At 41.7% G+C, this 27,869-nt stretch overlaps 1 protein-coding gene and 1 long non-coding RNA gene across 4 annotated transcripts in view; both read right to left on the bottom strand.

Annotated features, from left to right (window-relative positions):
- ZNF407 (zinc finger protein 407) overlaps positions 1-27,869 on the bottom strand; it is a 381,799-nt gene that overhangs the window by 329,401 nt on the left and 24,529 nt on the right. The window lies entirely within an intron of this gene.
- On the bottom strand, positions 11,799-22,384 carry LOC311596549. The gene is made up of 2 exons (XR_014778879.1): positions 17,569-22,384; positions 11,799-14,663 (listed from the first exon to the last, which is right to left on the bottom strand). It is a non-coding gene; the product is annotated as an uncharacterized lncRNA (long non-coding RNA).

Below are 27,869 nucleotides of genomic sequence, written 5' to 3'. Positions count from 1 at the left end.
TTACCACTGGACTTAAAGACCCTACCATGCATCTCTTGCAAGCAGGGGTGTGCATATATTCACAGGCACACACTCCTACCCACTACTACACCAACATAGCATCTGTGCCTGGGTCATCAGGGCGACAAATGCTATCGACACAAAAGTTTCCTAAGCTAATCAATAGTCTTTCCAATAAATACTGTTAGCAATAAGACTGTGTTTGCCTTACTAAAATATAAGTGACTCCTCTCCACCACCCTAAAAGGAACAGGCTTTGCATAGAAACACAGCGTAGCCACTGTGTTCCATGAGTGTACCATACTCCAGTGTTCTTAAGCTACGACAAGTAAAAACACCAATCTGGCCAGAGTCCAAGACAGAATCATAATAACAAAATTTTCAGACACAGTAAGCTTTGACAGAGAAAAAAAAAATTAAGAGGCTTTGATCACTTCCAGGTATCAACTACTTACATGCCTCAGAAAGCTAAGCTACACTAGAAACATTAAACCAGAACTCTGTGGCCACACTTAAAGAGTAGACTAATTCATCATACTTATGAGAAGAGTGACACAGATGGGGCCTCACTACAGCTACAGCAAAGCCCTGTGCCACAAGAACGTAGCAGAGGATGGGTACTCCTGGCGCCCCACTGGACTCTCAGCCATCTAATCGCTACAGAACTCACTACATTTTTTAAGACTTAAACACATTTTTTGAAGACATTAGTTAGGTAGATGTGGTCTGGATGCTTTGTGAAAAATCCATCATAGCCAAGAATCTTAAATATAACTGAATCTATCACCAATTACTGAAGAAGAGACAAATTAAAATCAGTGTATCGGTTCCCCATCCCTTTCCCGTTTTGTCATAAAATATTGATATTGCCAGTGCTTGTATATCAAATTTGAGAAGAAAACCTTCAGAAGTAAAGGCCACAGTGTGGATGGTGAGGATCCCATCATAACGGATGCAATTCCTCTTACAGAGGCGGCAATACAGAAAGTCGAAATGTTCCCAACTGTGACAACTGTGAGTAGTTCTTACAGAAGAAAGCTCACTCAATATCCTTTGAGTGTATAGACAGCACATCTCCCTTTGAGTGCATCCCTCAGTTCATGATACAACTGAAAAAAGAAAAATAATGTTATAGGCTGATTGTTATGTCACTTAGAAGGGAAAAGGCAGGTTGCGTTTTTGTTTGGTTTGGTTTGGTTTAGTTTTTGGGTTTTTTTGGTTTGTTTTTTGTTTGTTTGCTTGTTTGTTTTCAAAACAGGGTTTCTCTGTGTAAAAGCCCTGGCTGTCCTTACTTTGTAGACCAGGCTGGCCTCAAACTCACAGAGATCCACCTGCCTCTGCCTCCCGAATGCTAGGATTAAAGGCGTGCACCACCACACCCAGCTTGTTTTGTTTTGTTTTTTCAGTGTGAGATTTGGAAGATTTTGGTAGTATTCATCTCACAATGAGAAGTGGCAATTCACACTTAAAAGAACATGAACAGAAATCTATTTGACAAAGAAACCTTTAGGGAATTTAAAAGCAAGTCCAAGGGGGCTGGCGAGATGGCTCAGTGGTTAAGAACATTGGCTAGTCTTCCAGAGGAAGAAATTATGCTGGAATATTTGTGTGAAAAGTTTGAGCTCTTAGGCTTGAATTCTTGTACTGCTCTGTACAACATGACAAGTAAGACAACTGGAACCCAACACAGATCAACCCCAGATGATATAGGACACGGGAAAACTAAATACTTCCCAGAGACAGAGTCCTACCAGAGAAGGGCCAGAAGAGTCAGAAAGAATGAGAAATGCCCACTCTCGAGAGCAGACAGTTCTAAGGCAAGAGTAATAGGACCAAAAAAAATTAAATTAAATTAAATTAAAAAAAAAAAAAAAGAGTAACAGGACCCACCTCCAGGCACTACGTGAACATCTCCCAAAAGAGGCCCTACTTGAGTCCTGAAAGAGCCTGACAGTGCAACCCAAAGACAAAAAACTGTGAGACGCCGGGCGTGGTGGCACATATCTTTAATCTTTAATCCCAGCACTTGGGAGGCAGAGGCAGGAGGATCGCTGTGAGTTCAAGGCCAGCCTGGTCTACAAAGTGAATCTAGGACAGCCAAGGCTACACAGAGAAGGCCTGTCTTGAAAAACTAAAAGAAAGGGAGGGGGGGGAACTGTCAAAGAAAAAACTTCTCTGAAGAAAGCTTTGCAAGAGACATTCCACAGCAGAATGGATAACCTTAAGGAAGTAAAGGTCCCAAGCAAATGTTTCAACACATCAGAGAAGAAATTATGAACCATTAAACTAACGTCTCTGGGTCCGTGATAAGTGGTCCAGTTCTGTGGCCCCACAGGCAGCCTGACAAGCACTTAGCAGAGTGGGTGTTACATGCCAGGAACCACTGTACAGGGAGAAGCAGGAGAGTCCAAAGGCTTCCTGGACAAAGAAAATCACTGAGAGGGCAAGTATCCCAAAGGAAAGAAGGGCAGTGCCATGTTCCATCTTCAACACTGAACATACTGCCCAGCACGGCAGCCTAGCCCTCAGCAGGAGAACAGGACTGCTATCACTACGGTACCATCACTCAGTACCCATGGAGCGCCATGAAGTCCTTCACAAAACCAGAAAAGGAGTTTACTGTTCCTGTACCTTGATTTAAAAGTTTTAGCAAATCGGTTAGTTATGTAATTAAAACACGAGTCTTCCAACAGGAAGTGGTAGTGAATGCAACCCTGTAATGCCTGTATGTATGACTGTAATCCCAGCACCTGGGAAGCAGAGGCAAGCTAAGCTACACAAGGACAGCCTATGTCAAACAAACAAACAAACAAAAATACAGTCTTTTGGTCCCCAAGTGAAAGTGAACTGCTTTGCTGGCAAACTCCCCACATGGATTATTTCCCAATTGCTGCTCTGTCCAACATTCTTAACTCCACATATACTTCAAAGCTTTCTCTCCAACATTTCAACGAGCACACTGCCCCATACCTCATAAACAGAAAACATGAACAGATTCCTAGTGCCGCTTCTAGATGTATTCCTAGGAATGAAAGCATTCTGTTCACCGCTTGTAGAAGCCATTCCACACTGTCACCTGCATAAGAGCTTGTGCTAATTTCAAGTGAGGTCATGAGAACTTTCTCACATGGAGAGCAGCTGAAAGTCTTGAAGAAAAGGTGTGGGAGCTGGACTGAAGTCAGTAAGAATATGGACTGTGTGACCAGGACCTCACATACAACCAAAGGATGGTCAAGATGAAAGTGGCACTTACAGTGCAGGTGGTGCTGAGGGTGGAGGTGCCCCAAAGGTGAAAGGAAGGAGGAGGTGGAGAAAGAGCGATAGAGGAAGAAAGGGAAGAAAGGGAAGAAAGGGGGGAAAGGGGATAGAGGGAAGGAGGAGAAAGAAAGTGGAAGAGGAACGGAAGAAATGGAAGTGGGAAGGCAGGAGGAGAAAAAAAAACATGGGAAGGAAACAGAAAGTGAGAGACAGGAAGAGGAAGGTGGGAGGACTAAGAGGAAGTACAGAAAAAACCAGACATGGTAAGAGTGGGGGTCAGGAAATGGAGAGGAGAGGAAGGGAAAATAGAGGAAGAGGTCAGCAGAGCAAGAGAGCGATGGAGAGATGCAGAGGGGGCAGGAAGATGCAGAGGAGGCCTTTTCACTTTGCTCACCCAAGTGCCATGGCGGCTAGCAGCTCAGCTTACTCTCTCAGACAGGAAGCCAACTTTGAGAACGGAGAAGTGATCCTCTGTGTGGCAGAGGCCCTCACAAGCCCCACTGTCTAGAGAAGACCCTCAGAGGCATAGTGAGTCACTTATTTAAGTAATCCCAGCACATAAGAAGTAAGGAGTTCCATGTTATTCTCAGCAATATACAGTACAAGGCCAGCCTAGGCTACAGGAGACTTTGTCTTTAGTTAAGTAAGACAAATTAATAAACAATAGTGCAACATACTTTCTTGGTGTCAATGGTGAAAACATTGTCTGAAGAAACACTGCTTTACTCAGCCTATGCTAAAAATTAACTTAAAATGGTGAGTCTTGAATGTGACATTTTAGAAGTTATTTTTACTTGTGTATTTCCTTTTTATGTACATAGAGGAGTAACATATTTAAACAACAGAAAACATCTAGGAAAATGTTTCTACATGATAGGAGTTACAACAGGAAAATGAGAGGAATGCTGAAATGCTGGTACATTTGAAAAGCCTACAAACACAGTGTGGAGGAAAGCAGTAACAGCTAATGCTCGTAATCTTTGAACTGTCTCAGAATGTAAAAAGATCACTTAAAACTCCGACAAGTCAGAAACAATTTTATAGCTGCTAGGGTAACCACTACAACAAAAAGAGCCCAACTTCAAAGCTAATGTCAAGTACAAAGTACGCAGGAAAGGCAAGGCGAGGAGGCGGTGGCAGAAGCGGTGCTTTCTCCCCCCGGCCACACCCTTCCCACTCCGCCTACACCTTCTCATCTCCCTCACTTCCCACTTAGACACATGAGCCCAAAGGCTGAGACAAGAAACCTGTATTCACTCCCCCAGCCCAGTCAGTGGCAGTCTCCCAGGGGAAGGACACACACCTGAGTTCTTCCCGCTGCCTGGAATAGAAAACAGCGCATCCATTCACCACAACGCTTCTGTGAGGGCCCACTATGTGGAAAGCTGCTGCTGAGGAAGCTGGCCACACAGTGCACAGAACTCCTGCTCTCAGAGAGCTTAGACTTGGAGGAAGCAGCCATCTGAGGAAGAAGGAAGGAAGTGTGTGGGGCATGGTAAAGTCAGTGACAGTATGGCACAGGCAGCCAAAAGAAGTCTGTTAAGGACCAACTGGGCAACAGAACTGAGGGCTCCGCTGAGTCTGGGTGGACACCAGGGACATCTGCTCATTAAGTACTACTATGAAGCCAGTTCCAGACCAAGGATGAAAAGTCAGATCTGAAACTTTCATGTTTAATGTTACAGTGTTATATTCATTTTTTTAATTCACATACATCCTGGTTGTAGCCCCATCCATCCTCACCTTCCAGTCCCACCCTCCCTCTCTCTCCCCCATCTTCCCTCCCCTTTTCCTCAGAAACAGGGAGACCCCCCCCCTTCCCATCCACTGGCGTTCATCAAGTCCTACCAGGACTGAGCATGTCCACTTCCCCTGTGGCCTGGCAAGGCAGTCCCTCCAGGAGGAAAGAACAGAAAATCTGGCAAGATAGTCCACATCAGAGAGCGCCCCCACTCCCCGTGCTGGAGGACTCACAGGAAGCCTGAGCTGTCCACCTCCTACATCTGTGTGGGGGCCTAGGTCCAGTCCACGCATGGTCGTTGGCTGGTGCACCAGTCTCAGCAGGCCCCTGGGCGCCCTGGTGAGCGGGCTCTGTTGGTCTTCCCGTGACGCTCCTGTCACCTCCAAGTCCTTTTCTCCCCCTTTTCCTCAAGACTCCCCATGCTGTGTCCAGTGCTTGGCCCTGCTACTAGGAGTCTCTACTAGAGTCCCTCTCACATCCCCCCAGGAGCCTAGCCTGACTTACATCTCCAGCTTGTCACAAAGATGCCCCTGCTCACAGTTTTCCTTTTCTCTGCAGGCCTCTGTCCGCTCTCCCCAGGTCTGCCCTCCACCCTCATTTCTCTCGGCTGGCCTCCCCTACCTTGGTCCCTCTCTGCAATCACTACCTCTGTCTATTCTACTTCCCCTTCTGAGTGAGAGGTAGGCCTCCCCCTGGCATCCGCCTTACCTATCTTCTTTGGGTCTGTGCACTGTAGTGTGGTCATCCTGTACTATGTGCCAAAAGCCCACTTCTAAGTTAGTACATGTCACGTGTGTCCTTTCGGGCCTGTGTCACCTCACTCTCGAAGATCTTTCCTAGTTCCAACAATTTGTCTGGAAATTTCATGAGTTGTTTTCAATAGCTGAGTAATATTCCAGTGTGTAAATGTACCAGTTTCTTTATCCACTCTTCAGTTGAGGGACATCTATGTTATTTTCAGATTCTGGCTATTACAAATAAAGCTGCTATGAACATAGTTAAGCAAGTGTCTCTGTTGTATGGTGGAGCATCTTCCGGGTATATGGCCAGGAGTGGTATAGCTGGGTCTTGAGGTAGCACAATTCCCAATTTTCTGAGTATGCTCCAGATTGATTTCCAAAGTAGTTGTACAAGTTTACACTCCCACCAAGAATGAAGGAGTGTTCCTCTTTCTCCACATCCTCGCCAGCATGTGGTGTCACTTGAATTTTTGATCTTAGCCAATCTGGCTGTGTAAGATGGAATCTCAGAGTTGTTTTAATTTGCATTTCTTTGATGACTAAGGACACTGAGCATTTCTTTAAGTGCTTCTCAGCCATTCAAGATTCCTCTGTTGGAAATTCTCTGTTGAGTTCTGTGCCCCATTTTTTTATTTGGTTATTTGGTTTGGTAGTGTTTAATTTCTTGAGTTCTTTATGTACTTTGGATATTAGCCCTTTGCCGGATGTAGAATTGGTGAAGATCTTTTCCCAATCTGTAGGCTGTCGTTTTGTTCTGTTGACAGTGTCCTTTGCCTTACACAAGCTTTTCAGTTTCACGGGGTGCCATTTACTAGCTATTGATCTTCGAGCCTGAGCTATTGGAATTCTACTCAAGGAATTGTCTCCTGTGCCAATGAGTTCAAGGCTCTTTTCCACTTTCTTTTTTTATAAATTTAGTGTATCTGGTGTTACATTGAAGTCTTTGATCCATTTGGGCTTGAGTTTTGTGCAGGGTGATAGATATGGATCTATTTGCATTTTTCTACATGTAGACATCCAGTTACACCAGCACCATTTGTGGGGGTTTATTTCTGGGTCTTCGATTCAATTGTCCATTTCTATGCCTGCACCATGCTGCTTTCACTGCTGTTGCTCTATGTACAGCTTAAGATCAGAGGTGGCGATTCCTCCAGAAGATCTTTTACTCTACAGGCTGTTTTAGCTATTCTGGGTTGTTTGTTTGTTTGTTTCTCCATATAAAGTTTAGAAATGTTCTTTCAAGGTCTGTAAAGGTTGGTATTTTAATGAGGATTGCATTGAATCTGTAAATTGCTTTTGGTAAGATGGCCATTTTTACTGTTAATCCAAATGATCCGTGAGCATTGGACATCTTTCCATCTTCTGATATTTTCTCCAATTTCTTTCTTCGGAGACTTGAAGTTCTTATCTTTGACTTTCCTGGTTAGACTTACTTATATTATTTGTGGCTATTGTGAATGGTGTAGTTTCCATAATTTCTTACTCAGCTCATTTTCCATTTGTATACAGAAGGGCTATTGATTTTTTTATATATATAATCTTGTATCTAGGCACTTAGCTGCACACCTCTGGTGGCCTTGCCTCAGTTGAGACTGGCAGGTCAAGAGTCAGCAAGAAGAGGGGTTTAAGCTGAATGTTGTAAGGGCCCCCCCAAACTGGCCTCTTTGAGGATGGCAGACAATAAGGGCTGGGTCCTACCTACAGCTCACCTCTCTACTGGCTGTGTCCCAGGGAAGTCAAGAGGGGGCTTTGGTATTATTAAGTCAGCCAGGCAGTGAATAGTCACTGGTTTTACAGAAGTAGATTCAGCCAAGCAGTGCAGGTCCCAGCACTCAGATCTGGCTGGGTTCCACCATCTTGGCCCCACACCCTGTAAGCTCCTTTTGTCCAGCTTGTCTCCACAGGGGAACCAGTAGAAGTATGGATTAGGGTTGGGATGCTGACCTCAGGAAAGCAGGAGGGCTCCAATGTCTCACTGCTGGGGCAGAGCACCCCTGGAACTGAGGACTCCCTCTCCATATAGGGAGAATGCACCAAGTGCCACTGGGGGGCCAGGGACAACTGGAACTGTTCATCCCCAGATCCCGGGATCTTTCTGGGGTGTTTGGGGCAGCTGTTAGGTTATTCACCATAACCTCAGTCTCTGGTCTTCTGGCACTCAGAAACAGCACTGCCTAGACGCTGCATGTCTTGGAAGTGCTGGAGAGGTGGCTCGGGGATTAAAAGCACAGGGTGTTCTTCTAGAGAACCTGGGTTTAACTCCCAGCATACACAAGGCAGCTCACAGCCATCTGTAACTCCAGTACCAGGGGTGTCTGACACCCTCACACAGACACATGCAGGCAAAAACACCAACGCACATAAAATAGATCTGGATCTTTCACAACTGTAAACTACTAGCAATGTAGTAGTATGTAGCTCACAAAAGTAAGATATTCATAACTGATTCTTAGGAGCCACTGAACCCGACCATCCCAGGTCTTAGTCACCTGGGAGTGGGTGGGAGTGGGCAAGGTAAGGACTTAGACAAGGGTGGGTGCAAGATAAGACAGTGAGAATGCCATGTACTGAAAGACAGAGAAACATGAAAGTCAAATCTTCTACTTGTCACACACAATCAACACTTGACAGGAGAACCTACATTTTGACTGCCTCAGACTGGGTGGGGACCAGGCTCTGCCTCCTCTAGGCACAATGACAAATGGCCAACAGAAAAGACTGGGCACCTTAGTGAAAGAAAACACTGCTATACAGGGAGGGAGATGTTTTCTTGTTTTAAAATACCACATAATTGAGACAGCAAAACCCAAAGTATTTCTCTTGCAGTTATAACATATCTCATGAAAATGCTTTGCAACTTAAATCTCTACTACCTGCAGGAGATGTGGAGAAAGACAGAAGCAAGGCCATTGCTGAGGCTGGAGAAGCTCATTCCCAAGGGTTAACCCCTGAGCTGTGAGTGCCCACACATGTAAGACGCACCTCTACACGCCTGTGCGTGCCCACACATGTAAGACGCACCTCTACACGCCTGTGCGTGCCCACACATGTAAGAAGCACCTCTACACGCCTGTGCGTGCCCATACATGTAAGACGCACCTCTACACGCCTGTGCGTGCCCACACATGTAAGAAGCACCTCTACACGCCTGTGCGTGCCCACACATGTAAGAAGCACCTCTACACGCCTGTGCGTGCCCACACATGTAAGAAGCACCTCTACACGCCTGTGCGTGCCCATACATGTAAGACGCGGTGACTATGGACCATTGCCATCTTTTAATTGCGAAAATCCACTCTCCAAACAGTGAGGAAAGAGCACTTCTTGGATCTATCTGGTGTCATACTCTCGTTTTCTGAATCCTCACTTCTGTACCTTGACGTGTGCACTGACATATCCAACAGAATCTAAAGCAGTGCTGCTCCAAAGCTTCCAGTGTGCAGCACGGCCCTGTACCTAACAGTCACAGGCAATGCTCACTTAACCAGCCACAATCTAGTTAGAGATGACCGACTCACTGTACTCCCTGACTTAGAAACTTCTAGTAAAACCTTCTGTTAAGGTTCTGATTTCTCTTTGAAAGTATATGTACAAACCACTTTGGAAATCTATCTGGAGCTATCTCTAAAAACTGGGACTAGGGCTTCCTTAAGACCCAGCTATTCCACTCCTTGGAATATACCCAGAAGATGCTCCAGCACACAACAAGGACAGATGCTCGACCATGTTCATAGCAGCCTTATTCATAATAGCCAGAACATGGAAACAGCCTAAGTGTCCCTCAGTAGAAGAATGGATAAAGAAACTGTGGTACATTTACACTATGGAATACTACTCAGCTATTAAAAACAAGGAATTCCCGAAATTTGTGGACAAATGGATTGAACTAGAAATGATCATAATGAGTGAGTTAACCCAGAAGCAGAAAGACTCAAATCGTATATACTCACTTATAAATGGACACTAGCTCAAGGGGCATGTCCCATGAAAGTCTTTACCTACCAGGAAAGTGGGATAGCTGTGAGGACATCCTATTGGGACCCTAGGTGAGAGAAGTATGGGAGAAAGGGGAAACAGAAGGATCCAGAGGGTCCTAGAAACCTACAAGAAGAACATTATGATAGGCAGATCTGGGCTCAAGGGTTCTGCTCAAACTATGGCACCAACCAAGGACAATATGTGCAGTAAACATCACACCGCTACCCAGATCTAGCCAATGGACAGGACATTCTCTACAGATGAGTGAAGAGTGAGGACTGACTTTCACACGAACTCTGGTGCCCCATATTTGACCACGTCCCCTTGATGGGGAGACCTGGTGGCACTCAGGGGAAGGATAGCAGGTTACCAAGAAGAGACTTTATACCCTATGATCATATACAGGGGGAGGAGGTCCCCCTCAGTCACAGTCATAGGGGAGGGGACTAGGGTGAAAGTGAGAAGGAGGGAGGAATGGGAGGATAGAAGGGATGGGATAACAATTGAAATGTAATATGAATGAATTAATAAATAAAAATTGTAACAAAAAAAAAGAAAGCATATGTACATTTTGTGTGAAATCACCCACACAATGGGTAGCAGATGAAAAGCTGCTAATAAGGACCAAACCTTTAAAAACTGGAAAGGTGCTAGGCTTGGTGGTACACGCCTTTAATCTCAGCACTCAGGAGTCAGAGGAAAGTAGATTTCTTCGAATTTGAGACCAGTTTGATCTACATAGGGAGTTTTGGGGTACACACACACACACACACACACACACACACACACACACACACACACACACACACTCCTAACTTTCTCATATCAAATACAACAAAACAAGCTTAACAGTTTTTTAAAGATTCATAAATTGCTTCTCCAGGGTGGATGCTATTTCAGAAGTGTGAGTCATGTTACTACATTTATCTAGAAAAAAGAATACTATAAATATTACCCAATCTCTTAAGCAAGTTTTCCCCAGCTAGGTAAGGAGCTGCCTGGTTACCTAGCACCAATCTCCAGAATCCAACGTGTGGTTTAGATTTGACCCTCTCAAACCAGCTTGAATGACCCACAGGAAAGTAGATTCCTCAAGTGTTGGGATCCTAAAGGGGTTTCTAATTCCCAGAGAAACATAAAAGAAGCTAACTGTGTGGAAAACTATCCTGAGCTCATCATCACTCCACAGCATTTAGGAAAGAAAGGAAGGAAGGAAGGAGGGTCGGTCGGTCGATCTTGGATTATATTAACAGGCACACACTGTTTGGTTTCAGGTCTAGTTTCCGGAGCACAGGATGCAGGGGGTGATGTGGAAGCTAAGTTGGTACCAACAGCAGAGAACAAGCAGTAAGCACAGCTGAGAGCTTGACCTGTGTGTACAACACATCAGAACTGAGCCATTGAGCTCTGAGTTACAGTCGCATGCTAGACAGAATCTCAGCTTACACCTTTAAAACCGCAGGTGGATATTTCCTAGGATCCGTTAATAGTTCCCTTAAATGACAGGTCAGAGGACACTGATGATGCATGTAAATATTTAGAACTAGAAATTCTAACTAACAATTTCCCTATGTAGGATGTTATAAAATTTTAAATAAATAATGTTGAGTCCTAGGTACAAAGGTGAACACAAAATGCAGAGACGTTTAAATTACAGTGAAACAAGGAAGTGCTTTTATTAATGCTTAGAGAAGCCCAAATAAATTATTTTTAATGATCTCCAAAGCACATGAAAGCAGAAACAGGGTAACAGCAACCCCATGGTGCCAACCTCCTACTGACCCCCAGAAACCCATGATGACGCTACTTCTCAGATGTCACCAAGGCTTTGCAACTTCCTTGGACTTTAAGAATGAGCACAAAGTGAGTGTAAGAGTCCTTGGAAGTGACAGAGGTAGACAGGACAGTCCCAAGCTCAGAGAAGTCAGCTGCTGTCCTGGAAGAATTCCCCTGGTACAGTAATGTGAGCACACAGGCAATCCCAGAAGCCCCAGCCCTACAGCACAATACTTTCAATTGAAAGGATGGTATCAGCTCAGCACCCCTAAGACCAAGCTCTCAGCACAAAGGAGGACAAAGGGTAAGAATAAGAGATAAAAACAAAAGATAGCTGGCTAGGGAGAAGGAGGAAATGTCAGTTTATAAAGGCAAAAGAGGAAACTCCATTAGGAGGAAGCGTTTGATTTTAACTGGGCATGTTAATTAGGTGAGCCAAAGGGGGTTTTGATTGCTGGACATTAATACTGTGATTATCTGGACCTTGGTAGTCAGCCTTGGAAGGAGGAGGTGGCCAAACACAGCCATCAGAGGGCTAGCTTTAGAGATGTAATCTAAGGGATTTTAGCAAGGCAGAGGGAAGGGAGAACAGGGCAAGGCTGCCAGCGCCATGTTTGCCATGCTCAGGCTGCCTAACATCCCTTCCCAAGTCACTGAAACTGACTTTGGAATCAGGACAGTCAGGACCAAGAATGACACATGGAAGTTGACTGGGGACACTAAGTTGTGGTGATCTGTTCAGCAGCAACAGAAAACAGACACCTGCTGCCTCCCAGCTTAGTGGAGGGAAACCTAAGTGAGTGAGTCAGTGAGTGGACAGCAGCCACTCTGGCGCCCAGAACCTCCCCAAAGTCTTCACCATCGTCCTCTGTTTCTATCTGCTCAAGGTCTTCCGCTGCCTGCAGAAAAGCCAGAGATGCCACTAAAGCAGGCTCAAAGAGAAGGTGAGCTCCGTAATTTTGTTATTACTGTCTATATACCACAATCTAGTCCTGTTCCAAGAAAATAATGGGAGTCAAGCACAGCGCCAATGTCTAAATATCTGTATGTTCTAGTCTAATAAATCATGGGTGTACTAAAAATGATCAAACATTTTTCTTTAAACTCAACTTTAAGGGATTTTTTTTTCTTTTTCATCCATTAAGAAAAAAAATATTCCCATCAGGCAAGTAGACTCAACATGACTGACAAAGATGACCAGATGAACAAGCATGATGTGTGCACATACAACACAGCAGTCAGCCTTAAAAAGAGCATCCTGACATACAGGTAAGCCCCGAATGTGCTAAGTGAAGCACACCAACCCAGAGGAACGCTGTACACTAGGAAACTATTGTGAATAAATGCATAGAAACAAAGCAAACAGAATGGTAACTTATGATGGGGGGGAGTGACAGCTGGGTGTCAAGTTCCAACTTTCCAAACTGATGAGCTGTGGATGAAAGTGGCAGCCAGAAAGCATTTACTGAGTAGCACTAGTGAGCAGGAGGCTACCCTTTATGTTGTGCACATTTTATCCCATTCCATTTAGGACACAGATATTCACTATGTAGAGCAGAGATGTGCAAGTTCTGTATACCTGACCAGTCAGCACTGTATCAAGCACGCGGGGCGGACGCCAAGCCCACGGCTCAGCACCAGGCAAGCCATGGAGCCAAGTGCTGGCAGAGCCGTCTCTACACTCAAGCCCAGAGAGCATCTCCCTTCTGCAGTGATGACTCAGGGACAGTGAAGATGAGCCTGGAGCCTGTACAAGATGACACATAAGCCTTCACACTCAAACACAGAAAAGCAAGCAGGATTCATGTTTGTTTCACAGCTCTTACTTTCTTCACTGTACCTCCCAGAGAACTGACACAGGAAAAGCTCACTAAATTTGTACATAAGTTGTTGGGTTGTTGCTGCTGTTGTGTGACCTAAACAAAATCCTTATTTGGAAAACAAATACTTGTTATACTTGAAAATGACTTTGTGATTCTCAAATGACTTATTCCAATTTCATTGCTTGTGCACTCAATCCAAGCCCATCGTGAGCACTCAAGAGGTCAACTTCACTGTCATACAATGTATTAAATAATACATACTTTTCCACTATTTTAAAGAAAATTAACCTGATTTTTAAAACTAGTATCATAAATATAAGCCTCACGATATTATAACTTAGCCAGAGAATATAAAAATATACTCCTAAAAGCTTGGTGCTTGGAATTTTTTTAATGTCATGCAGTCCAACTGCCAGGATTTTCTCACAAGTATTCCCCAACACTCAGCAAGGAGTCAGACTCTGTAAACAGGAACACAGCAGTTGAACTTGGGTACTACCATTGTCATCATGAAAACAGTGTAGAAACCTCCTGTCAGGCCCACACATACTAGAATTGATATAACTGCTTTTGCTGTTGGCTGGTTGTTTTGAAGCAGGATCTCACTATGTAGTCCTGGCTCACCTGAAACTCACTATGTACCCAGGCCTAGAACTCACAGGGACCCTGAGTGCTGGAATTCAAAGTGTACACCACTACCATGGGAATGACTTTTTCATTTACTCTTCTTTATCCACTTAAAAGTACTTTGAGGCTGGAGAGATGGCTCAGAGGTTAAGAGCACTGCCTGTTCTTCCAGGGGTTCTGAGTTCAATTCCCAGCAACCACATAGTAGCTCACAGCCAACTAAAATGACATCTGGTGCCCTCTTCTGGTATGCAAGTGTATATGCAGACAGAGCATTGTATACATAATAATAAATAAATCTTTTTTTTTTTTTAAGCATTTTGAAAGGGGACTGGAGAGATGGCTCAGCAATTAAGAGCACTGACTGCTCTTCCAAAGGAACCGGGTTCAGTTCTCAGCACCCACATGGCAGTTCACAACTGTCTTTAACTCCAAGATTTGACACCCTCACACAGACATACATGCAGGCAAAATATCAATGCACATAAAATAAAAATAAATGAATTTTTAAAAAGAAAAGTATTTTTGAAAAGTTTGCACTGCTAAAGCAGGCTAAACTAATAGAGATGGCATGTTCAGTTTAGCTCAACACTGTGTTTAGGAACAACAACACCATGGGCAGAGAGCAGGGAGGCCAGGGAAACTGAGGCACTTTTCAGTCACTCATCAACACCTCCAGGCAACACCAGAGCAGCTAACCAAACACAATGTGATGAGCCCCTCACAAAAGTGGACTCTTAGCTTGGACTTGCCCCACACCAGAACTTAACTGTGTGGTCGGAAATGTCAACATCTTGGAATAAAGCAATCGGGAGAGGAAAGGAATCAAAGAGCTGCTCTACCCACAGGCGTGGGCTCAGAGTGCATAGCTAAAGCAGGGAGGGCAGGGGTGTGGGCGGGAAGGAGGGAGAGGGACAGGGGTGTGGGTGGGGAGGGGAGCAGCATCCAACTCCAGCACATCAAGCCCTTCGCTCCCAAGATGGCTCTCAGGGACCATGGTCTAAGATGCTTCGCCTAGCCCCTCAGCTGCTTAACACTCAAGAGAAGCACTGTCACAAACATCAGGCTGCAGTGTCTTAACTCATGCACAAGAGGCTCCTCAAGTGTGACATCTATGTTTCCAGAGCGTAAAGACACTAACAACTTAGAGGGGGTGGGAAAAGACAGCACTCAGTGGCTATGGGTTCTTCCTCACAAGGGCAAGTCTGCTGTAGTGATGTGGTGGGGACACATCTTACTGAAGCCACAACAAGGTAAGAGGAAGGACAGTTAGCACGCATGAGCGCAGGGAGCAAGCTCTGTAAACGTGCCTGGATGTATTCTCGTGTACATGCTTCTGTGCTGAGGATGCACACGTGTGTGGGTATCCAAGAGTGTTTTAGAGTCTGGAGGACAATTTCAGGTGTCATCCTCAGATGCATGTCTTGAGACACAGGGTCTCACTGGGCTGAAGATCAATTAGCCTGGACTGGCAGTGAGTCACAGGACTCTGCCTGGCTCCACCTCTCCAGGGCTGGAATTACACACACACAGAGCTTCCAGCCCTCATGTTTTCAGGGAAAGCACATCACTGACTGAGCCTTCCCTCAGCCACCCCCACCCCCTTCACCACTTTCTACTAATGCTATGTCTCAAAACATCACTTAGAGCTGAAATGACAGACATGGCGGGAGAGCATGCACACCCCCAACAAACCCGCCAGAATGCCATGTAACTCAAAAGCACACCAAGAAGCAAGTCTGGAAAGGCTTCTGTTGTCCAAAACACTAAAGCCGATTACCTTCATGGACTCATCATTATTTTCTCTTGGGAACCTTCAGAGACCACTGGCAACGCTTATAGATAAATGTGCTTGCTACTCTCATTTCCAACACTATCTTAAAAAATAAATACCCTAATATATGAAGACATACATGGTTAAACTACGGATATTAGCACATCAAAATCACAGTAGCTACAAGAGAAATGAAAGAAGAGTGAGTCCAAGGGAATGTGGGGTCTATGGAAGGAAACGCCCACTTCCCAAAGAGATATAGATAACAAGTTAGCTTGTTATTTCTCCCTAAGCTAAATGTGAATATCAAATGCATAACTACCATATATATTGTGTATGCATGTATACATGTGTGTATATATGTATGTATGTATTCATGCATGTATATCACATTAAGAAATAGAATTAGTATTATATTAGCCAATGGCAAAAAAGTTATAAATTGCTTTCCAATACTGTGTGCACTCTTCTGTTCTAGTAACTAAAAAATTTGGGTGGAATGGCTGCCCAGACCATGATATCCATCAACACCATTTCCACTCTAGGCTCTGGCCAATGAACTCAAATGTATCTTCCCTGCGGCCATGCATTCCTGCGCTACACACAAGTGCAAAAGCACCTAACAGTGCCTCACACAGTGATGGGAGCTGGACACAGGCCCACTATTAGGACAATGAGGAGGGAGAAGGTTCCCTGTGTCTCTGGTGCAAAGATGCCACAGGTCAACTATAGACCAACTATGAACTTCTTTTGTATAAGTAAAAATAAAAATATCATATTAAGCTATGATATATAGTATTTCTGTCCTATGCAACCAAATTAATTCAGAGTAAAACTGACCAAATGTGCAACAAAACTTATTTACTATTCACTATCTGCATAGCAAAGCGCTCCACAATTCTATACAGTGTTTGACTCCTAGTAATGCCTCTGTATTTCAAAAGAGATCACCAACGCTGTACTAGAAAACAAGTGCCTGAGGCCCTGCAACTGCATGAAAGCTGCCAAACCAGGGTTCCAGCCCGAGCTCAAGGAGCACAGGTCACCAGGCCTTTCCACATCACATAGACTGTATACATATGCACAGGTCTCCAGGCCTTTCCACATCACGTAGACTGTACACATATGCACAGGTCTCCAGGCCTTTCCACATCACGTCAGACTGTACACATATGCACAGGTCACCAGGCCTTTCCACATCACGTAGACTGTACACATATGCTGCAAGCGAACTAACAGAAGGGTTGTGATGCTCAAGGAACTAGAACTCAATAAATGCTAAAAAATAAATATACACCAAAAGCCTGAAGGGTAACAGAAAAAGAACGGATAGTAAGTTTGTTAGTGTAGTTAACTGGGGGTGGGGTGGGGGCCCATATGTTTATGTTCATGAGTACAGGTTTGTATGTTCTTATGGGAAGCAGGTATCCTCAACCACACCCATCTTGTGTTTGAGACAGGGTCTCTCACTAAGCCTGGAGCTGGCTGCTTCTGCACAACGGGTGGCCTATGAGCTCCAGGGATAATTTTGTCTTCACTTGTGCAGCACTGCGATTGCAGATGTGCTAAGCTAGGATTTCACATGGACACTGGGGATACAAACTTGCTTCCTAGGCAGGCACTTTACAGACTCAATCATCCCACAACCCCTATTTAGCCAATAATTTAAATAAAATGGCATTTAAAAACACAGTACTAAAATTAAAAATATTTCAGATGCATCATGATTTCAGTGTGTAAAAGGTGTCCTTTCTTTCCAGGAGCTGCGGTGATAACTGGTAACTGTTGTTTGTTAAATGCCATTTATCACACACATGCAGGGAGTAACCTGATCCAGACCCCCAGTGTGACTTCTGACACTGCACATGTTTGTGCAGTTCCAAAGCCTAGACAGAACTGCACCAAGCCAATTAGTAACACTCTGTAATCTGGCCTGTGCACAGTTCTTCCAGTCAGATACTGTGAGGCAGAGCACTGTTACTGATAGGCAGTCCTGCCCCACTACCTGCCACACCTGCATCTCTGCCGTCCTACTGTGGCCAGAGATTGGTCCTCTCTGCTCTTTGTGTTGAGACTTTAACAGGCTTTAGAGACCACAGATAAAGCAGTGGTGTGGCTCTCCTCCTCTGCCTCGCTTCCTCATCTTCCCTAGGATCCCCTCAGCCCACCATGAGTCTATGAAGTGAGGTGTGGCATCCTGTCACTCCCTCTTATGGGCCCGAGCCAGTTACAGCTCTTGCCACATCCTAACAACTGCCAGTATTCTAGATTCAGAACACAGTAGATGTGGTAAAGGTGCTAAAATGCTTTCCTGGACATTCGTTTTCTACTGCTGAGACCCCAGCTCATCTTCACATAGCACTGCATGGGGTCAGGATATGCCCTTCTTCAACAGATTTTTCTGAACTTAAATGTAAGGCTTTACATTGACTCTTTCCTTCACTTTGAAAAACAATTACTAATTTTAAATCACGATGGCACCCTCTCCATGATCTGGTCCTCCCAAGTCTCTGGCACCAAAATCTCAATAAGCTTTTCCTTTGTCTTCACTTCAGGTATAGAGCAGGGGAGGGGTCAGGGAACAAGGGACCAGTCTACTTTTTTTTAAATGCAAATTTAGGTAATTCTCAAAGCATAATTATTATTTGTTTTTAGATGTGTTAACTCTAAGAGCTATCTGATGACAAGCATTTAAATGTGATTTCCCAAGCACAATACTTGTAACAAAACAAGTCCCCCTCATTTGTTTTAACTTAATTAAAATGGGACTTTTTTAAGAGGTCAGAATAGATGCTTTAGTGGACACAGGTGAGAGCAAAAATAGTCTCTCCAAAAGAACATAAGTTCCCAGTACCAGCGTCTCCCACCCGTCTATGCAGAGCTCCTGGCTGCCTTCCACAAACAACACAAGAATGTAGATGTTACAGAAATACAGTTGTAATTCACCTGGCAGCTTGATGCAGCATACTCACACATGACAACACATTGATTTTACTTCTCCCTCCATGCAGACATCTATGTAAAGAAATCCATTAGGCAGACAGTTCTCATCTCTACTGACTGACAGAGTGACAATTGAATACTTTTCACCTTCCAGCGTGACTGACAGTTAGACACTTAAACAAGCCTTCAAGTTGCAATAATAGTATGAAACACTTTCAATTACCTGAATCAAACAAATCCATGATCCTACTGGCTGAATGCATTTTTCTGTCTGCTGCTATGCCTGGCTTGGTTTACACTATTATTTGGATAATTTTGTTCCTCTTACGAGAATGTTTTCCTCAAAGAATAAACTCATTTTATAAACGATGATATATTTTTTAAATGTTAAGGGTTTCTATAAACACTTAAAACATGGATAAATATACAACCTAAGCAAAATCTACTTATTTCCTTGTACGTATAAACCTTTCAAAAACCTGCTCCTGTATTCTGCAAGCATTTAGAAAATAGTCAGATCTTACACTGTAATGTACCTTTTACATGAAGATGTCATGAATGTAAGTGGTGGCATAATCATAAGCTAATTAAAATACAAAAATACTTATAATATTTATAACTATTTATAGTGCTAGTTTTAAAGATTTCATCATTCCACTAGAAAGCTGAAATAAATTTAATAATGTAGAGGCCTTTCACAATTGCAACCTAAATAATTATTCTCATTTCAGACAGACAATGACAAAAAAAAAAAATGCATGAGAATCTTGGAGTAGATAGTAAAGACTATGAAAGAAGCCAGTGCATAAACAAGAACTACACCATAAGTGCGCCTGCACCGTGAGTGCGCCTGCACCGTGAGTGCGCCTGCACCGTGAGTGCGCCTGCACCGTGAGTGCGCCTGCACCGTGAGTGCACCTACACAGACTGCCAAGACTGACAGGGATTGTTTTTGCTTCATCTTGGCCATTATGCTGGGGGAAATGCCCGTAGCTGTGGGTAGAGCACAGCCCGCGCAGACAGGAGCATCTGCAGGCTCAGGATGACCTCCTCAGGAGCCTGCCGCCAGGAGGAAGAGAACCACACTGCTGAGTTAAGCAGGCAGGGCAGAGTTGGCCAAGGCAACTAAGAGCTAAAACTAACCTGAGAAGTAAAAAAGACCCAAAACAAAACTATGTTTTCACAAATTTTCCTAACTACTTACAGCACAGCACTCACCAGCTTTGGGCAGTTAGTTAATGTTCTCAAAATCAGTTTCATTTGTGCTGTGAAATGGAGGCAGGCCGCAAACTAAACCAACCTCAATCTTACAAATTTAATCCAGCACTGCAAAATAAGCAGCCTGAAAATCATGCTTTTGCGAACATAGTTAACCTGCAAATGCAGAAACACCTAAAAAGTAAACAGCCACAGTTAATATTAAAAAGTACATCTCCATATAATCATATTTGACATTCCTATTAAAATACAAAACCCAATTAAATGAATGGGGCTTTTTTTAAATGATGGGTTTGGGGCAACATATAATAAAGAACAAGTATGGTATTATTGATTACTGTATTAAGCACAGCAGTTCTGATCACTGTATTAGAAATGTCTAGGCCCTTTCCTCCTAAAGTCAGGCTACTAAGCTTACAGCCTTGTAGAAGTCAATACTATTTGAAGGTGCCAATACAGAATTTACTGTGTGCACAACATAAAATGACTGTGTGAAAAGGCTGGCTGTTGCAGGCTATACAGCAAATTGATTTTCTGAAAAGGAATGCCGCCTGTATTTAACCTAACAGTGTAACCCTGTTGTACTACATGGAAAAGGATCATGCATATTGATTTCTTTATTACAATTCTTCTTGTGATCAGTAAACACTCAGAAAACATTCAGTCTCAAAGAAAATCATTTTGTAAAAATGTCTTAAGTCTACACTGGATTTTCCAGGTACTTCTACGCTGTGTGCTGTTAGCACACAGCGGTGCCCTGCACCCGAGCTTTAGGCTGCCTTCCATGGTCTCTCAAGTAAGACTTACTATTTCTAAATCTGTACTAGTTATTGGATCCATTATTATATTAATTGTGAAAAATGAATAAGAGTTTTCAATAGGTTATTTTAATGTTCCAAATGCTGAAAGTCTTAAAAAAAAAAAAAAAAAAAAAAAAAGAGTAGCTGCCCTGCTGACCCAGCTTCCCATGACTGCATCGGTGCCTGCCGTCATCACTAGTGACATCTGAAGAGTCACTGCAGGCTGGTGCTGAAAGGATGCAGCAGACTTATATGCTGTGTGTATATTTCCACAATGATAAACTCAAAACATAACAGTAACAGAACATGAATTTTATATTGCTTTCTTTGAGGACAATTAAACTTCTAAGTCTGTTAATGTGGAGTTTCTAGAATCGATGTAAGCAATTAAAAAAGAGCGACAGAAATGTTCTGTAAGGCATGATTACGCTAAGGTCACTAGGTATTATTTGGAGTCAGTTTAGTTTATCACATTACCACATGACAGGACGTGAGGCAAAAATTATAAATTCCTTCCCTAAATCTGTCCTTCTCTGATCTAGATGGATGAAGAATAATTAACTCTTAATTATTCAGATGACTTCAAGGCAGTTTTAGGATTCAGTAAAGATTGCAGTCACTTTAACCAAGGAAAGCAGTCTCCCATCATTTATCAAATCTTACAACTTGACCAATGATGAATAAAAAAATCTATGTTTACCCACAGCCCTAACTGCTACCTTAGAGGTTGTTAAGCAACAAATTTCTTTAAACTCTACCATATGCAAATCATCAGATGCAATTTGCATTTTAAAGTATTTAACTCTACATATTTATTGGATTTTGAGGCCATGCTGATCATTGATTTATGTGCTTCTGGCAATCATATTTCCATATTTGTATGATTTTGATGACAGTAATAATTCAAATATGCAGAAAGTTGTTCTTTGAACAATATCTTTAATTACCTCCTCAAAGCATCATTGTTTTTGCCTGCTGTCCTGACAAAAGAAATTTGAAATAAGAAATGGCATAATAATCCAAAACACACAGAAATGTATTTGTCATGTTCTGTATACTACCAATGCACAGGATTGACTTTTCACATTAGCCGACCCTTAACCTTAGAAAGGCTGCACAGCTCAGTACACTTGTACCTAAGCACTTTTATTGATAGTGACATACTTTCATGACAAATGCAATCACAGTTCATAACATTTCTGTTCAAAATGCAAACCCTGCCTCATTTACTTTTCCGCTAACTCAAAAAGTTGTTGCAGTTTCTTCTCATTGAAGTCGGCACAAATTACATACTAGCTCATGAAAGCCATCAAGGACCATCATCCTGAAAGAGTCACCAAGCAGAGACATGAACCGTCACTCCTGCATCTACTATCAGGGTAATTTTAAGATGATTCAACCATGCTATAATTTTTACAATAAATATTTAGACATTCACAATTATAGCTATGAATTTATTTTAACTGACATAAACAATTATAAAATTAAATATGAATACAATGTTACTCAATTTTTATCAATTTCATAAATTAATGTTTTGTAATAACTACTATCCTATAAGATTTGTGAGCATTTTCAAATATCAAAATGAGATTATCTTAACAAAGGAATTTTTAAGAATAAAATGAAAAACCATTAAAATTTCATCTTTAAAAACTAAAAATACAAAGTACTTGACGTACTGAGAAATCAGAGAACAGGGCCAAAGCACACCATTAGCAAGCTTTTACTGAATATGTTTCAAAGATCCACACTTTCTAAGTCTCAAGGGAGTGAAAACTGGAGGGGAGACACTAACATGCCCTCAAATTCCCCAACAGATCAACAGAAATATTTAAAAATCTACTAAGAATATAATAATTTTATTCATTTTGAAGAACAGAAGCCCAAATAGTGTCTTACACACCTACATAATTTTACAATAACTGTTCTTTAGAGAAAGTTAAAATATTTATTTATGGATGCCTCAGCCAAATTTAGTCACTATCATAAATAAATAAACACCTATCTGTTAATGATAACACTCCAGCATATAGCCATGTAATATAAGCATAAGTCAGCTACTCTCAATAAATTTTAGTTGGGAAGATACATGTTAGAGATGTTCATAACCTCAGAATTGTTCTAATTAAAACACAAGTAGGTTGAAATAGACTTCACGGTTATTTTTACACACATGGCTTTGATAATCATATGAGGTGCTTTGCTTTACAGTATTTTAAACTATTTTAAATTCAATTCAATATCCATCTACACAGTAACACTGTATCTAAGAGTCCATTACTCATCAAAACTGCAAAATATTGCCATCATTTAAATATGTAAATAGCAGTCAGGAAAATATAACTCATTTTCTAGGCAAATTTTTAAAACTACAAATAAATTGCTGCTCACATTGCAGTGATGGGCAACCATAGTGAGAGCTGTAACAATATTTTAGATTTCATACAAAGAGGAGTAAGAAATAAAGGAAAAAGAAGGAAGGGGGAGGGAAGAGAAGGCAGAAGAGAGGGGGAAAGAAGACAAGAAAGAAGGCACTCAACAGGGGAGAGAAAGAAAAAAAAAAAAACGATCCAAAGGGGAAGGAATGGGGGGAATTCTAGGGGCACTCCCTGACTCCCCCTTGTGGTCAACAGCAAGGAACCGCACAGCAGGCTCTGCATGTGGCTGGACACTAGGTTTGGAAGGCTGCCACAGTGGTGTGAGAAGTCATTCAGACAAAGCCCAGAAAAGGGAGCCAGTAGCCAGCAGAGGTCCAAGGGCATGGTTCACGGCCAGTTAGCGGTCTTTCCGCTCCTGCGCATACAGCTGAGAATGCACCACAGCGAAGCGGCAGAAAAGCCCACACACTGATACCTGTGTAAGAAACCACGCCTAAGGGAGACTAAGGGTTAAGTAGCAGGGTTACCAGATCTCCCACTCATGGCACTTCCCGCTTTCCTTTCACAATAATGTGAGTGCACAAATAGCAAATCACACAGAAATACACCTGTATCAGGATACAAGTGTTAAAAACAGACTCACAGACAAACACACACCCCGGAGACGTCAACAGTTAAACAACCTCAAGTTCAAATCAAGGGGAAGGCTCCAGTATGGATTACATACAACCTACAAAATTTTCTCCTTTTCATATAATTACACACAAAAAGTTTACTCTCAATTTTGTAGCTTTCACAGGCATGACTAGATCAAGAAAAGTCTACATTCCACTAAATAGTAACAACTTAGGAAACAGACAAACAAACAAAAAGTCTACACAAACATGTTTTTAAAACCCTAGTTTAAAACTAGGCTAAAATTACTGTGCAGTGCTACAAGCAAGGGACACCATGAACTTAGCAGCACGATAAAGTATATTTGAAGCGAGACTATCACCGCAATAAAACTTCAAAATAATAAAAAGGAATATACAAAACAGCAATGGCTTCAATTAATAAAGTCTAAATTATGAAACTAAATGTTACAGATTCTAAATCACAACATATAAATTGCCTCAGATTAAACAACTATAAAAGTAGGAAAAGAATTCATATTGCTGGTGAATAATCTCCACAGCTGTAGCATCCTCCTCAGCTGACCACTGCTGTTACCCAATTCTCTACTTCCCATCTGTGGGTCACTAGGTGCTGAGGGGACTCTCGGCTGCCTACTCCTCCCCCCAACCCCTCCGTCCCTTAATTGCCCTCCAGGCACCATCCCTGTAATCACTGCAGTGTTGCCAGCTCAGCCAGGGGCTCCCGAGAGCGGCTCATATATCTCCAGGTTTGGAATCGAAGCATACAATCAGGATAGGGTGCCCAAGTCCATGATGCCAGAGGGGACAGAACTAATACTGTTTGCATTATTAAAATCTGTGTCCTTGATCCTTTGTAAACTTAGATTGCACGGTCTCAGGGTAGGGTCAGATCTCCTCTGTCCTCAAGGCTGCCTGCTAATGAGAATTATTCCTGTACATGGATAAATGTAAGCACACCTCTGACCAGTAGCACACCCCACAAAACTAACCTCATGCCCAAAAATTCCTAAATTACTATTAAAATTTGAATGTTTCTCAGAAAAACTAGTGATTTTTATGAAAAGTACCTAACTAAAGAAATAGACTTTAACTCTTTGATTCAGAAAACCCATCTGTATAGTCCAACTATGCCTTCACAAATGTGTGAATGAAACTGCTAGTAATTAGTTATAATTATGGCCCATTTCTAAATCTACTTTGATTATATGATAAATATATACACCAGCAATAAAATATGCAAAGCAAATTCACTGGTTTTCTAGAGAAATGTAAAATGTATATAGAGAACTCTGAATGCTAACAGTCAGATTCTAAAGCCTCAGAATGTTTTCATAGTTTGTAAGCACTAAAGTACTGTTAATAATACTGTAAGCAACTGCTGCCAGCCATGAGGCAGTAAACTGATTGAAAAGGGACCTAAAATTACAGTCTTAAAGTACCACATAAAGTTGACATTTCTGTTTATAAAATAAACTGTCATGCTAAATCTTGAAGTACTTGATCCAACCAATATCTGCAAGACATAAAAAAATCGGATTTATCTTTTACATGTATGGATGCATATATGCATGAGGACACTGATACACACAGTCCTTCAAATAGAGAAAATCACTGAAAGATTCTATAGTAATAGAGGTATGCAATGCTCTAACAAAAATGTTTTTGCACCTAAAACATACAGAGACACAATAAATTCAAGGTCATTGGCTCAGATACGTGCAGTCTGTGGATGAGATCCATGCAGATTTACAGATGAGGAAGGAAAATCAAAGCAGTGCTCATCATCCTGGCACTCTGCGTGCAAACTATCTTACAGTCCAGTAGATAGGGGTCTGACTGCAAAGCAGGTATTAAGTAATTCATTTTTCTAAATAGTAAGTTTGCATTTTTATTATCTTAATTCCTAGTTAATATTTAAGTACAAATCCAGATTAGTTTTGATAATATTAATATAATAGTAACATGATAACTATAATATGCTTTAGTTAGCATATATACATGTGCATGAAACACATGAAATAATAATTAGTAAATGCCAGAAACATAACCAGTGAGTGGTCGAGATTCACAGTGCCTCAACTGAAGAAGAAAACAAATTAAGACCCCTGAATTTAAGGAATTAGTGCAAAAAAAATTTTAAGAAAGCATAACTTCTTTACATAATTCAATGAATATTCTTTATTTTTTGTTTTGTTGTTGTTGTTTGTTTTTTTGTTTTTGGGTTTTTGGGGGGGGGTTGTTGTTGTTGTTGTTGTTGTTTTCTGGTTTTTCAGGACAGGGTTTCTCTGTGTAGCCTTGGCTGTCCTGGACTCGCTTTGTAGACTAAGCTGGCCTCGAACTCACAGCGATCCACCTGCCTCTGACTCCTGAGTGCTGGGATTAAAGGTGTGTGCCACCACCACCCGGCTAAATGAATATTCTTTACAAAACATAAAACTCTAAAAGGTAAGTGAGCATGAGACAAAATAAATAATCCCATTACTAAACATTAATCAAAGAAGGCAAAGTGACAATTCCACTTTTTCATCATTTTTTAAAAGATATTTGCTTAAAAAAATAGCAACGCTAGATGGCAAAGCAAATAAAGAAAGAAAAATGTGCAGGTTACTTATTTCTCCTAATTTAACCTTCATTCTGATTCAGTTGTTAAGAAAGAAAGAAAGAAAGAAAGAAAGAAAGAAAGAAAGAAAGAAAGAAAGAAAGAAAGAAAGAACAGAAATCTATTATAAGTTCAATTTGGTAGTGAACTGTAGCCATCTGCTGGAAATGAACAGTTAGAGCAAATGTTAACATCGCATTTCTGACTAAGAATCCAGCACTCTTTGTGCTTAATACAGTGGACCAGAAATATGAACAACCCCTAGGTAACATAAAAGTTATTACAGCAGCTTTACAGTCTCAGATGCACAGAGGTACACAATTTAGTTCTTTATATTTTAGTTGTTTTAAGAAAGAGCCTCACTGTGTAACCTACGCTGCCTTTGAATTTGCAATCCTTCTGCCTCAGCCTCCAGAGGGCTGAGACTAGAGATGCCTGCTATCATTTCAGATGAGTTGTCATGTGCAATGTCATTATTCACTCAGAATTTTCCATGATTAAAGGACTTCCTTAGTCATTTTTCCTTGTATTCTTTGTAGGTCACAAATTCCAAAATGAATACTAAAAGGTTTAAGTCAAATTACCCAACAAATAGTTGTGGTTACCAAGTTATAAACTAGATTACAGCTACAGTTTTACACTATCTTACTCACCGGGCACTCAATGAATCTTTACAGAGATGAAACCCCAAGTGTTAACTGAAAAGAAGTCTGATGAGAGCATTTACATTACTTTCCAATAGGAAAAAAAGAACTTAAAATAATAGTGTGGTTAAAGTGCCAAAGTTGCCTCTGTTCTAATGTGGATTGTGTCTCCAGGGAAACCATCAAGCTATTCTTGTTTGGCAAGAAATCAAAGCTATATCTTGTACTTACACTTCCTCAATACCTCTTCAATATACAAGATCATAACAAAGCACGTCTACAACAAATTTTTCAAGTATAAATGATCAACAACAGAAGAGGGTGTGTGTGAGATTAACAATGCGATGCACTGATATAATTTCACCTCCTGCTAATGAAGAAGAAAGAACTAAGAAGTGCTGATACTTAAAAGTCAGTAAGAGAGCACTGGTTAAAGTTATGACAGGTATAAACTTAATCCAGAAGTATTATTATAGGTGTACTCATTACAAAAGACAAAGCCAATAGCATAATTCTAACTTATTCAAGGTAAAGCAGTCACTTTCCTTCTTTCAACTACACCATGTAGTAACTTACCCTAGAGACGCTCTCAGTACGCACCACTGTAAGGGATAATACACTAGCACTTTAAATATTTAACTAATTTGTGAATGATTTGAGCACAAACTGCTTACAAACATCAGATTGCTATATTGCTATTTTCTAAAAGACATTGCTAAAACTGAAATTAATCACTGTTAATCAATATACAATGAGGAAATTCCTTTTTTTTTCTAAAACAACCTTTGTTAATACTAAGTCTGAATCCAAAGCAGCTTCAAAGCTTGTGACAACTAGCATTTCCCAACAGCTCTGAAAATGTACCAGTAATATTCTCATAACCTTGTAAACCAAAAGACATAAAAAGCCTGTTATTTCCCAGATGTCTA

Source organism: Acomys minous (genome assembly GCF_964271855.1).
Source record: "Acomys minous genome assembly, chromosome: 4".
Taxonomy (NCBI): Eukaryota; Metazoa; Chordata; class Mammalia; order Rodentia; family Muridae; genus Acomys; species Acomys minous.
Note: the sequence above shows the minus strand (reverse complement) of the source record. Positions and strands in the feature narration are given on the sequence as shown.